This window comes from Magnolia sinica, chromosome 14 (genome assembly GCF_029962835.1).
Source record: "Magnolia sinica isolate HGM2019 chromosome 14, MsV1, whole genome shotgun sequence".
Classification (NCBI taxonomy): domain Eukaryota; kingdom Viridiplantae; phylum Streptophyta; class Magnoliopsida; order Magnoliales; family Magnoliaceae; genus Magnolia; species Magnolia sinica.
The window spans coordinates 43,819,556-43,832,240 of record NC_080586.1 but is presented as its reverse complement, the minus strand read 5'-3'; the positions used below and the strand labels follow the sequence as shown (position 1 = coordinate 43,832,240).

The following is a 12,685-nucleotide window of genomic DNA, read 5'->3' as shown; positions in this document are numbered from 1 at the left end:
TGACTATCTTTCAAAGACTTCAAAGTTTTAGATTTGGGTTTTGATCTTTTCTTATTATTTGATTTTTAAAAATCAACCCTCTTTTTACTCTTGAAAATCTTGTAAAACTTTTTCGCTAAAAGAGCCATATCATCTTCAAAATCAGAGTTTTCTTTAGAAGATTTAAGATTGATAGATTTACTTTTAGGAGCTTTAAAGTTTAACTTATAGGTTTGTAAAGAACCAATTAGTTCTTCTACCCTCATATTGTCCGTATCACGAAGTTCCTGGATCGCGGTTATCTTAAAGTTGAACCATTCAGGAAGTGAGCGTAGTATCTTTGCACACACTTTACCTTATGGGATTTTATCGCCAAGACCCCACATTGAGTTTACACTGTCATTTAATCTAGTGTAAAAGTCCATAAACATTTCATTTTCCTCCATATGAATTTCTTCAAATTTGGTTGTGAGGAGTTGGACTTTAGATTTTTTGACAATTGTAGTACCCTCGTGTGTCATTTCTAATAAATCCCATGCTTGCTTTGTAGTATCACAGGATATGATTCTATTGAACTCATCCGGTGATAGTGTGCAAGTGATTGCATTTAGTGCTTTTGCATTGGCACTACTCTCATTTTTCTGAAGGGGGGTACATGAGAAATATGGTGTTACTCTCATTGATTTTAAACCGTCAATACCAGTCACTTCAGTGGTAGGTGGGTTCCATTCAGTCACTGTAGCTTGCCACACACTCTCATCCATTGATTTGAGGAAGAACCTCATCCTGGCTTTCCAATAGACATAGTTGGAGCCATCAAAGGGTGGAGGCCTAGTGACTGATAGGTTATCAAAATTTAACATCTTATATAGCTTAGATCGTTAGCTCAGGAATTAAACCTAAATAAAAAGCAATAACAGCGAGCTATTAAGCTCTGATACCACTTGAAATGGCCTAGCTATACGTCCTAGAGGGGGGGGGGTGAATAGGACGATGCCAAAATAAAACTTTAACAGCGGAATAAAGAAAGATAGATAGCCAAATAAACTAAATCAAATCACAATGCTGAAATAAAAGCAACCTCACTAAACAAGTACTGGTTGATACGAATTCAGTTCCAAGGACAACCTTACACCATAAAAACCAAGGGTTTATGGTAGGACAACCTTATTTCTAGAACGTCCTTTATATCAAAAACTCAAACCGGAGAGGAATAAATAAATAGCAAGGAATTGAAATAAATTGCAAGAATTTAAAACTAAATTATTACAACATTCCCACTGTGCTTGAAATGTAAATTTTACAACATTCACATCCACACATACATTCCACAAATTTGAATGAAAAGAGATATAAAACTTAAGCAAGCATTCAAACCATAAGACAAAGAGTTATAGTGGTTCGCCTGTGTGTACACCAACTGTTCAACAACAGCCACACAATGCTACTCTACTCCTAATATCCTCACACAAGGGATATCAGTGTTCACTATCAAAGATAGGTTTTCTAGGTTCACCCAAAACCTTCATAATTATGTTTTTCTCTGTGGGCTTACACAATTAAAAAAAACCCTCTCCTGAGTTTTCCTCGCTCTCCTCAGATAACCAATACAATGAGATTTTTCTGGCAAATCCCAAAAGAAAACCAAATGAAAGTAAATTACACAAACATAAAATACCTAAATTTCTCCTTCGTTGTAGCAGCCCAGAAAAACTAAGTCAGAGTAGAGATTTGAATGTTAAAGTTCAATGTCCAATACTCTCTTTGTAATGGTTCTAAGTTCTAACAGATTTTAAATTAAACCAATTAGGCGTAGCTCTATTTGATTTTGATTCCAAGAAGGCGGAATACAACAATTTCACTTTTCAAATAAGATTGGAATACAGGAGCAAAATCAAATAAGGAAAGCTAAAGAAGGAGAATATTAAATATGCACACTTAGCTTAAAATGGAGCACAGACTTATTTCTCAGAAGGCCAAATTAAATTAGCTTCAATTTCCTCTTTTATTCTGAGATTCATGCTCTATTTATAGGTGAGCAAATCACGTCTTCGATTGGTCTAAAGACCTCTACAACTGGTTGTAGAACCAACAGATATTTGAAAATTCGGGCGCGATAAAATCTGGCGGTTTCACGACTGGTCGTAGGTGGTCTATAACTAGTCATAGCTCCCCTTCGATTGGTCGTAAGTTGCACATGACTAGTTAAAGCTAGCCAAATTTCAATGATGTACATTGAGTCGTAGGACTACGACTGGTCGAAGAAACAGTTAACATTGTTCATACAACTAGTTGAATAGTCCCTAAGACTAGTCAAAGCCGAACAAAAAATATCCGAATTTTGCAACAAACTTACGACTGATCTAGGAAATTCTTAGACAGGTCGAAGCAGTGCTAGGACTAGTCGAACAAGGTCTAGGACTAGTCTTAGAATAGCCTAAACTCACATATATAAAACACATGAATTATGTATCCAGAATGACCTACGCTAAAGGTCAACCTAAGGTCACTCATACCTCAATAGTGAAGTAAGGACGTTGAAACTTAGAGACAAGAGACCTTTAAAAGTAGCAAGGCTTGAAGTCTTGATGGAGCTCAAACTTGAAAGCTTCTTGAGATCTTGAGGTTGAACTTGAAAGCTTCTTGAGATTCTTGACTTGCGAACAGTGCTTATCAAACAAAGTTAATCTTGAGTAGAGCATTGTTCTTCACAGATGCAAGCTTCATAATAGCGTCTTTGACACCACAAATTTGAAAACAAAAAGGGCTATAAACTATAACACTTACATACTTCTTAAGTCCCAAACTTGGGTCGGAGCTACTTCCTCGCCACTAACTAGACTTGGTGAACGGTTAGTGAACTCCACGACGCCAAATCCAGCTCATGGCGGGATTTTTTTTTCTCTAAACAGTTACACATTTTATACATGGTATCAACGCATATCGAAGAGATGAACCTATTTGACATGTCACACATAATATGGTGTACCAACTCAACGATAATGAAGGAAACAATAGCAAACTCCAATAACTCTTGCATGCATCTTGAAAAAGTGTTAGTCATCTGTATGAGCAAACCACAACCCATGAGTCTATTGCGTGCTGGGAGTAAAATACGGCTTATTAGGGTGCTCTCGTAAAGACATCCAAAACAACCATAGGCATGTTATTAACCGAGCATGTTATCATAGGTGAGCAGGTTATCAATCAAGCATGTCGTATAACTACACGGGTTATCATGAACATGACATTAATAATAGTCATGCCACACAACAACTGATCATGAATCATTAGAATAGCCAATCATCATGAATAAGATAATTAAATTCCATTTTTTACTATATGGCATACGATGGAAATGTAATGGCAGAGCTGGCGTGTGGAGTCGAGATGATGGTACGCGGTATCGCAAGCCGTAGGGTTCATCACAAGGGACTTCTATCTAAACTAGTCCCATACCAGATTTGGAAAGCTAGACTCGATGTGGTAAACTCTTAATTTCAGGTTAGTCCCATTCCTAACCGAAATTGTAGTCATTGCGAAGGTGCACATAATGATTTATTTGCGTACCACTAGCCCGAGTGAATAGTGGATGAATGAATGCATGAGTCAAATGCTGAACATCCCTCATTTCTATGAGTACATCTCCACAACACATGATACATCTCCTCCAGGAATCACGAACATACCACGCATGGGTAATCGACTATCCTCACATAAGAGTGGGACAACATCCCTCATCATTTGCTAGTACATCTCCACAACACATAATACATCTCCACTAGAAATCACAAACGTATCACACATTGGTAATCCACCATCCATACATAAAAGTGGGACAATATTTCCAAAAAGCAAAGTATTGGACATATCAACCCCTATCCATCTAGCCATCGACTTAACAATGGGGGACCTTAATTTGTTTCACCCTACTCGGCCTCAGCAGTCGGAATACCATCCGCCTTGACCCGGCACACGATAATCCCGACAATGGAAAGGACTCTTGCACCCATCATACTGTGCTCACCCCCACTTGACACACGATGAAAGAGGACCCGATTGGCCAATCTTAGCGGGTTCATTGGAGGATAGGCGTCTCCAATATCGGGATCTAAGCCTGGGGTGGCCATAGCGCACCCTTCTCAGAACTTCTCAACAATATCAATACTTGGGCCATCACAAGGCCTCAACACAATCATCTCACCAAACTAGATGTCACGTGGCTACCATATAAAACATCCATTCGAGAAATACATCACCATGAAAGCCCATATAATCGAGTGTGTAATCATAATGGCATGTACACACTCCAACTCCTCAGGACATTCATCCAAGCACAAGGACCAATACAAGGGTCCAAATACTACCATACGGACCAACACGAGGGCCCAAATATTACCATACGGACCAACACGAGGGCCTAAATTAAAACAATATCCAAAATCTCTTAACTCCTCTGGATCATGTTCAGGCATATAGAATAATACAAGGTCTCCAATTTCATGATGTGTTCATGCATGCATATAAAGTGGATGCTCATGAATCAACTATGTATATCAAACTATCAAAGGCAAAATAGATCAACCTGTCATGTTATGGCACATTGATGCTAAATAGTAAACCCTCGAGTCATAGTCCATTATCCATTGGGGATGTCCATGTGCACCCTTAATCCATTCTTAATACAGGCCGAATCTCGGCCTTAGTATGCATAAGCAACGGGCCTTAACTTGGGCCCAACTACGATTCAATCATCAATTCATAATCCGGTCTTATAAGACCCACGTTGTGTTTAAGCTACACATTGCATACCACATCCATCACATATTGGCCGCATAACACATGCAATAATCATCGTGTGTGAGCTACACATCACTCATCATCCACATATCACAACACATCACATACCATAATCATCTCATGCTCTCATGGGCTTCACTTAACAATAGAGACCAATTAGCCAAATAGACCAGCAATTTAACAATAATCAAAACATCTTTCCCTTGACCATGGAAGTGGGCTCACTTGGCTTCTCATCAAACAGTTACTTGTAACTAGCTTACATCCCAACTTCCATGGGCAAGTAGGCTTTCATAAGCCCAAGGCATTAGGCCCAATACAAGAATAGCCAATTTTACGCAAATGCCCATACATTTAAGTGTCTTCAATAGCACACTGAGGCCTTATCCCTTCTGTGAATACTTAGCAAATGGTCACTAGGGCTCACATATGGCATGTACATACATAAGGTGCATAGGTTATGGTGGTACACAAGTTCTCGTTTCCATCATTATTATCATAAGCATCATTCAACATCAAATTCATCATCCCAACTTACATCATGCAAGCATGTGCACTAAGTATACAACATATAAGGATTCACATGCAATATCAATATTATGGCCGTCATCCATGTCACGCCCCAAACTCAGAAACCGAGCACACAAAATTCCTAATAGCTAAATCCAGCCCTGATAGCCTCCGTAGTACTCCATTCTCGGCTCCCGACACCCATATACCAGGTTCCAATCCTGGGATCCTACAAGGAGGATTTTCAGTGTGATTTTTTTTATAAAGGAGCATAACCATAAGCATGACCCACGAATAATAACCAAGACACCATCACAAAATCCACTATGATTTAAAAACTTTAAGGTACAATGCGCATGAAGGGAAATACAATGATAATAATAAAGAAAATGCCTAAAGCTCGACTACACGCTCCTGCTGCGACTAAGCTACAATTACGTTTTGGTGTCACTTGCATGCATCAATCATGCATAATATTATAAAAGCTTAGGGGGTGGTGAGAGTGTGTGCGTAATATAAGCATGCTCAGAATGCAATATCAGAGTAATGAGGAATCATGCTGATAAGTTCATGAATATTGACAACCGTACCAAGGCTATGCGATGTAAGGCATGAATGCTATCGGCTATACCAAGGCCATGCGATGCAAGGCATGAATGTTATCGACTATATCAATGCCATGATGTCGGCCATACTAAGGCCATGCGATGCGAGATGCAACTCAAGCAAACCAATCCTCATCCGAATCCACATATCAATACAACTCATCACTAAAGCATCATATATCAGTACAATTTTCACTCTGGATAATCACCAAGGTTTAGTAGACTCCAAATAACATTGCCCCTTTCCCAGGCGCGCAGTCAAAGTGGGCGTAAGAAACCTCACTATCTGCCTGGTCAATAGCATGCTAATACCTATTGGCACGTCGATAGCGGACCTATTTATGAGCTGGTCATACTTAGCCTATCAATGCCCCCTACCTTTAGGTGGGTAAGGCACACCCCCTTCCAACCAACCATGACATAGTGGGAGACGCGACCTCCTGGTATTCGACCCTCATGCACTCATGTATCCACTCAGTCTCGATGTTAGAGCGTCTTCTGATACCGTCGAATTTAAGAATTTTCATGTAGGGACATCTATGGCGCCCCGATGCTAATAAAAGTATTTTCGGTGTCCAATGCTGTCATCCACGATATGCCTGTGGAGGGTATGACCATGATGTCGCTAGGGCGTACAGTAATCACCACACGCAATGCAAGATGCATGAGTCATACAATCCAGTCATGCATCAATCCTGTGCATACTGTGCACTCATCTGAGACAATCTCCTCCTATTGGGGAGTCCCATAACAACCTACCCAATGGCATATGCAATGGTCAACCACATCTCATATCAAGCATATAGATGATGTATATGGGCATGTATCATGATGATATGCTAAGTATACTCGCAATCGGGTCGATAACTGGCATCGATAATCGGCCTACATGCAAGGCGAGGTCCATAGATGAATAGCTGATCTAAATCATAATATTAAGATCGACCCTCAGCCGTGGATATATCAATTCCGGTAGCAAGGAGTCTACGACGAGGATGAACCATGCAACTTCAATGGGGCCCAATAATTTGAGTTAACCCACTAAGAGAATGATGAGAATGGGCCTAACAAGGCCTAAGGGGAAGGTCACAATGTGGACATTCAACTAACATTGCCCATCAATGTGGTCCTTTAACTAGCATCGCTCCCAAGGGGTGGCCCATATAGAGCTAAGCACATGGTGGACCCACAACCTCAGGCAAGGGCCTCATACACAACATAATGGGCCTCACATAAAGGGTCTAGTGTACACCACGATGGGACTTACTCAAGGGCCACGTATACATCATGTTTGGCCTTAAATGCATTAAAATGGGCCTCACAGATGGGCCACAAATATATCAAAGTGGGCCTCAAAGATGGCCACAAGTACATCAAAGTGGGCCTCACAGATGGGCCACAAAATACATTAAAGTGGGCCGCATCAATAGGCCGCGCTAATGGGCCTCATATACATCAAGTGGGCCACAATAATGGGTCGCACTAATGGGCCTCATATACATCAAGTAGGCTGCATTAATGGGCAGCATAGATATACAATACATGCATCACGGCGTGCCACACAAATGGACGGATGATGTGTATAAAACACATACACCACGATCGACCCACACATACATGCATCGACGTGGGTCCCGCCCGTCCAGAACGGTTGGACGGCTGGGATACAGAATACATATATCAAGGTGGGCCCCATCTGCCACTGTCCAAATGGATGGATGAATAAAACACATACATCATCTGGTGGAGTCGTACAGAGCTTGGTGACATCACTACATCAGCTATGGCTGCCTGTCTAGTGGGGAACAGACGGTCTGGATCATTATTGGCCCCACGTGTGGGTGCCACACATACATTCCAGCGGGCCCCACCATCCAACCCATTTGGACGGTAGGGATAAAACATACATATCATGAGGGGGCCCCACATATGTACGGTTAGGATATAACAGATATCTGATGTGGGACCCACACTAGCTGATGTAAATACTGCAACTATATATATAGTTGGTGTGGGATGTACCATCCAATCCGTTTCCAAGAAGGTGGGCCCCACGTGAGGCCCACTATATATACATATGGTATATATATAATATAATATAATAATATTATTATTATATTTAATTATTATTTTTTTTTAAAAAGAACTAACGTCTAGAAGGTTGGACGTCCATCCAATAGACGGTCTGGATACAACACCACATCATGGTGGGATCCAGTGATAAATGACTAAATGAAACATACATATGACATGGGTCCCACCGTCCCATCTGCTGGAGGTGAGGACACCACACATGCAGGTGGATCTCACCGTCCAAACAGTGGATGGTGCAGATATAACAAATACCTCTTAGTCAGACCCATTGATTGGTTGACGTCCAGGGCAGCAACAGCTGCCCGTTGCATGGGACCCACCGTCCTAATTAGACGGTGTAGATCCATCACACTATCAAGGTGGGTCCACACATGTGGGACCCACCAGCTTGGAGAAGATGATATTTGTGTTTTCTTCCCTCCAATCAGATCTGTCCAAATGGACTGCGAGGTGGGCCCACTCAGCGGACGACATGGATAAAATACATTCATCATGGTGGGATCCATCCGGGTGGGCCACACGGCCACATCACCATCAAGAAATGAAAGAGAGGGAGAGAAAGAGAGATAGAGAGAGACGATGTAGTGGAGGGACCCCGCCACTATGGGCCCCTCCTAGATCACAACACATACATCAAAATGGGTCCCATCATAAGTGGGTCCTTAAATGAAAATCAATGGTGGATCACCCACCTATTGACCTTCTTCTTTAGCTCCAAGGAATGCTAATCTCCTAAGCTCCTTCTTTGATGGAGGATGATAAAATTTGGATGGTTGGATGGTGCGATGTGGGGGGGGGGGGGGGGGGTAAGAAGTGGGCCACACCTAGCTCTTTGGCATAGCTTGGACATTGGGTCTCTTGGTTGCTGGGGAGTGGTTTAAGAAAGAGAGAGAGAGAGAGAGAGAGAGAGAGAGAGAGAGAGAGAGATGATGTAAGAGTGAGTGATGGGTGAAAATATGATGGAGTGATGGGTGATAGGTATAAGGAAGGGATGGGTAGAGAGAGAGTTGACGTTGGGAATGGAAGAGGTATGGGTGTTGTAAAGGGAGTGATGGGATGTGTACTTAACTTGAGGTGATTGATTGATGTGATGGGTTGTAGAGATTCTCTTAGGATTCGTAATGCTCAGCATTTTCCTCAAAATAAACACGACAACTCCTGGCCTTGGTAGTGCATCGACACATGAGATGCGGCGACGACGCGATTGCTATGATAGAAGTTTCGAGTTGAGTTGACTTGGATCTTCGGGATGCGACTTAGGATCACGTGCAAACACTGATTACAGGTCGCTGGTTGCCAGAATTCGATCGGAAGGATCGCAGGAGTCTACGGAACGGTACGGACTAGGTACAGGCCTTACAATCCATCACTATCATACATGCCCTACGCATTAGTTGTTTGTCATGCATGAGGTTATCCTTACATTCACCAACATCATTAATTTACCATCATCCATGCATTAAGTAAAGCATGCTTATCTTATCCACATTATCATCACAACAATCAATACGTGCATTATTATCACTTGTATATCAAGCATGGTGGTCAACTAGCATGTTTTGTCATCATGCATATAAATATATAATGTCATCATTATTACCATGAGGATCATTTCCACTTAATGATTAACATAAGAAATGTCATAAGTACCACATATAATTACTCATCCATCATCAATGCATATGCTATAATTCACCATTCATTAAATCATATCTATCATTTCAACCAATAACTCACCATCATCATTATCATGTTACTGTACATGTATCATCATCTCACTCATCATTAGGTGCATCCCACCTAGCATGAGTTCCACATTGAATTTGGACTACACGCAAGGCATGGGGTCGTATAGGTCAATTGTAAGTCCCACTTAGTGAACTAATAGGCCAACTCAAAGTTATAAATGTCCAACTACAGGGCTTTCAATGTTGTGAATCTAATTCCACAATTAAGTAGGCCCCACACATTCCACCATTAACTAGAAATAATGCGCAATTTCAAACACAAGGACAACATGCTAACATCTTTCATGTCATACATCATATTGGGCCCATTAGCCAAATACACAAGAAACTAAGAAAAAGTCCAATTATCCAGTTTATGTATTGCAAAATAGGCCTCTCTAAGCATGGTCCACTTGACTAGAGGTAGTGTGCAATGCATCCTGCCCAGTAGGTAATGGGCATGCCCAATGGGCTCGAGGAAGGTTACCATTGTGGGCTTCTCACTCCCCAACAATTTCTCTTAGTGTTGGGCTAGCTTTGGCCTTAGGGTTGCATCATTTAGATGGACCCAAGGCCACCTGCATCTTAAGAGAACATTTGGACAACAAGATCTCTCCACTAAATATTTTACAAGTTATATAACACCCATTTACAAAACACACTAGGTGGTCCTCATTACATGAAAGGTAAGGCCCATACTAGATGGCCCACTTAAGGTTTTTAGCCCAACAACACTTAGGAGTTATTTTTCATAGTTCAGATGCTACATTAAATGTTTTGGGAAGGTGGTGGATTCCATTGACGTGGCCCCACATAAATTCTATGTCAAACAGACTTTTGGCGCAAGGTTGGTTCTGGGTCATTTTAGAGTTAAATTCATGATCATATGGGGCCTACATATGTCTATGTATGGGCTTTACAAATTATAAGGTAGGCCTCATTGGTTGGGTGATTACAATTTACGGTGATGGCCTAAACATGGGTACTTGGAGAAATTGTGTAGGAAACACGGTGCAGAACTAGTTTTGGCCCAATTTTGAGTATGTCTAAGATCACAAGCGACCACCTTCCAATGTGTCGTCTAGTGCCTTTGGTAGTACTATATATGTACTTTAAAAAGTATAATCTGTGACCAAATGTTTATGCACACATAATATTTGGTATAGGGCCAAACATAGGTACTTTAATTTTCTACACATAATTTTCTGTACAATTGTGCCTTGCCCCATTTTGGGATGCACTCCCTTATCATATGAGGTCTAATTTGGCCCAAGTAAAATATAATTTCTCTATTCATTGATATATATATATATATATATATATATATATATATATATATAAAAGGTTTCAAGTGGTAGCCTACTCATATCTTGTGCGTGAGGTCTACTATAGAGGCTCAAAGTTGGTACAAAATACAAAAATAATCAGACAGTTTTCAGCAATGGGGTCTGTCACAACTTAGGGCCCAATTTCTAAACACTGGGGGATCATTCCTGATAAAAAGGTGGGACATCCCAACTCATTTATATAAGAATTAAACATCCCCCATAGTGGTACCCTTAACTACAGTGCATGGGGCCCACTACAAGGTGTTAAAGAGGCATACATGCAATACAATTAAGTACTTGGAAAATTTCAGCAAACAAAGAGGCTAGGAAGCTGCTAGGCTGATTGTCCAGCAGCTGTCCATTATGATATATATGTGTTATAACTTCTCCCTCTCCCTTATTTATGGCCCACCTAACTGAGACCCACTCATATACATGTGTGACATCCGGGCTGTCCATTTATGGGACGCCTCACGTACAAACTGGACAATCAGGCGCATAATCCGTGACAACACTCGATGTCTTTTGAGTGAAGGAGGATTAATTGAGGGGTTATCTATCCATCATAGAATTGAACACCACTCGAGATCCTTAAAGTTAATTGAAGTGAAGGCTGGCAATCAACCAGGAAGACAACCTCAACCTCGGGTTGAGGAAGTCTAGGATGAGAATGAGGTGCATCAAGCACCCCCTACCTTGTACTTTATGAGACTATTTACAACCGACGGGGGTGAGTACACCATCAAGCATGGTTTTTCCAGAAAATATGGGACACATAGATATCATGTCAGGGGTGATCCAACTCCTTCCAAAATTTTATTGGCTTGAATCTGAAAATCCGTATCTCCAGTTGAAAGAGTTTGATGAAATCATAGCCACTCTATATTTTCCTAACGTGTCTGACGACAAAGTTCGGCTAAAACTCTTTCCTTTTTCTTTGAAAGAGAAAGCTAAGATGTGGTTGCATTTATTACGTCCTCGATCTATTGGTAGATGGAATGACATGACAAGGGAGTTCATAAAAAAAAATTTCCCATACCATAAGACGAACAACCTTAGAAAGTCGATCATGAACTTCGCCCAAAAGGAAGATAAAAAATTCTTCCAATGTTGGGAATGGTTAAAGGATCTTGTCAATTCATGCCCACAACATGGTTTTGAAACGTGACACATTACGAATTTCCTTTATGATGGACTGACGTCTTCCATGCGCCAAATGGTCGAGATAATGTATAATGGGGAATTCATGAATAAAAGTGTGGATGATGTGTGTGATTATTTTAAGATTGCTGAAAACACACAATCATGGGACATCTCCCCAAAATCAAGGATAATGTCTAGGCCGCCTTAATTCAAGGAGGGGCAAAATGTATCTCCTGAAAGAGGATGATGATATCAATTTTAAAGTGGCTAATCTCACCAAAAAACTCGAGACCATGGAATTAAAGAAGGATAAGGGTAAGAAAATTATTTGCTGTATTTGTGCTTGCAACATTCACACAACTAAAAATTGTCCAACAATATCTACTTTTCAAAAGGTATTGAATGAGTAATCTAATGCCGTAAGTAATTGCCAAAGACCTTTCAGTGGGCCCACCTCTAATACGTATAATCCCAGCTGGAGAAGTCATCCAAACTTCAC

The 12,685-nt window shown here is 40.9% G+C and overlaps 1 non-coding gene across 1 annotated transcript; it reads right to left on the bottom strand.

Moving 5' to 3' along the window:
* Positions 1–12,094: 12,094 nt before the first annotated feature.
* LOC131226430 (small nucleolar RNA R71) lies at positions 12,095–12,201 on the bottom strand. The gene has a single exon (XR_009161816.1). It is a non-coding gene; the product is annotated as a small nucleolar RNA R71 (small nucleolar RNA).
* Positions 12,202–12,685: the final 484 nt, after the last annotated feature.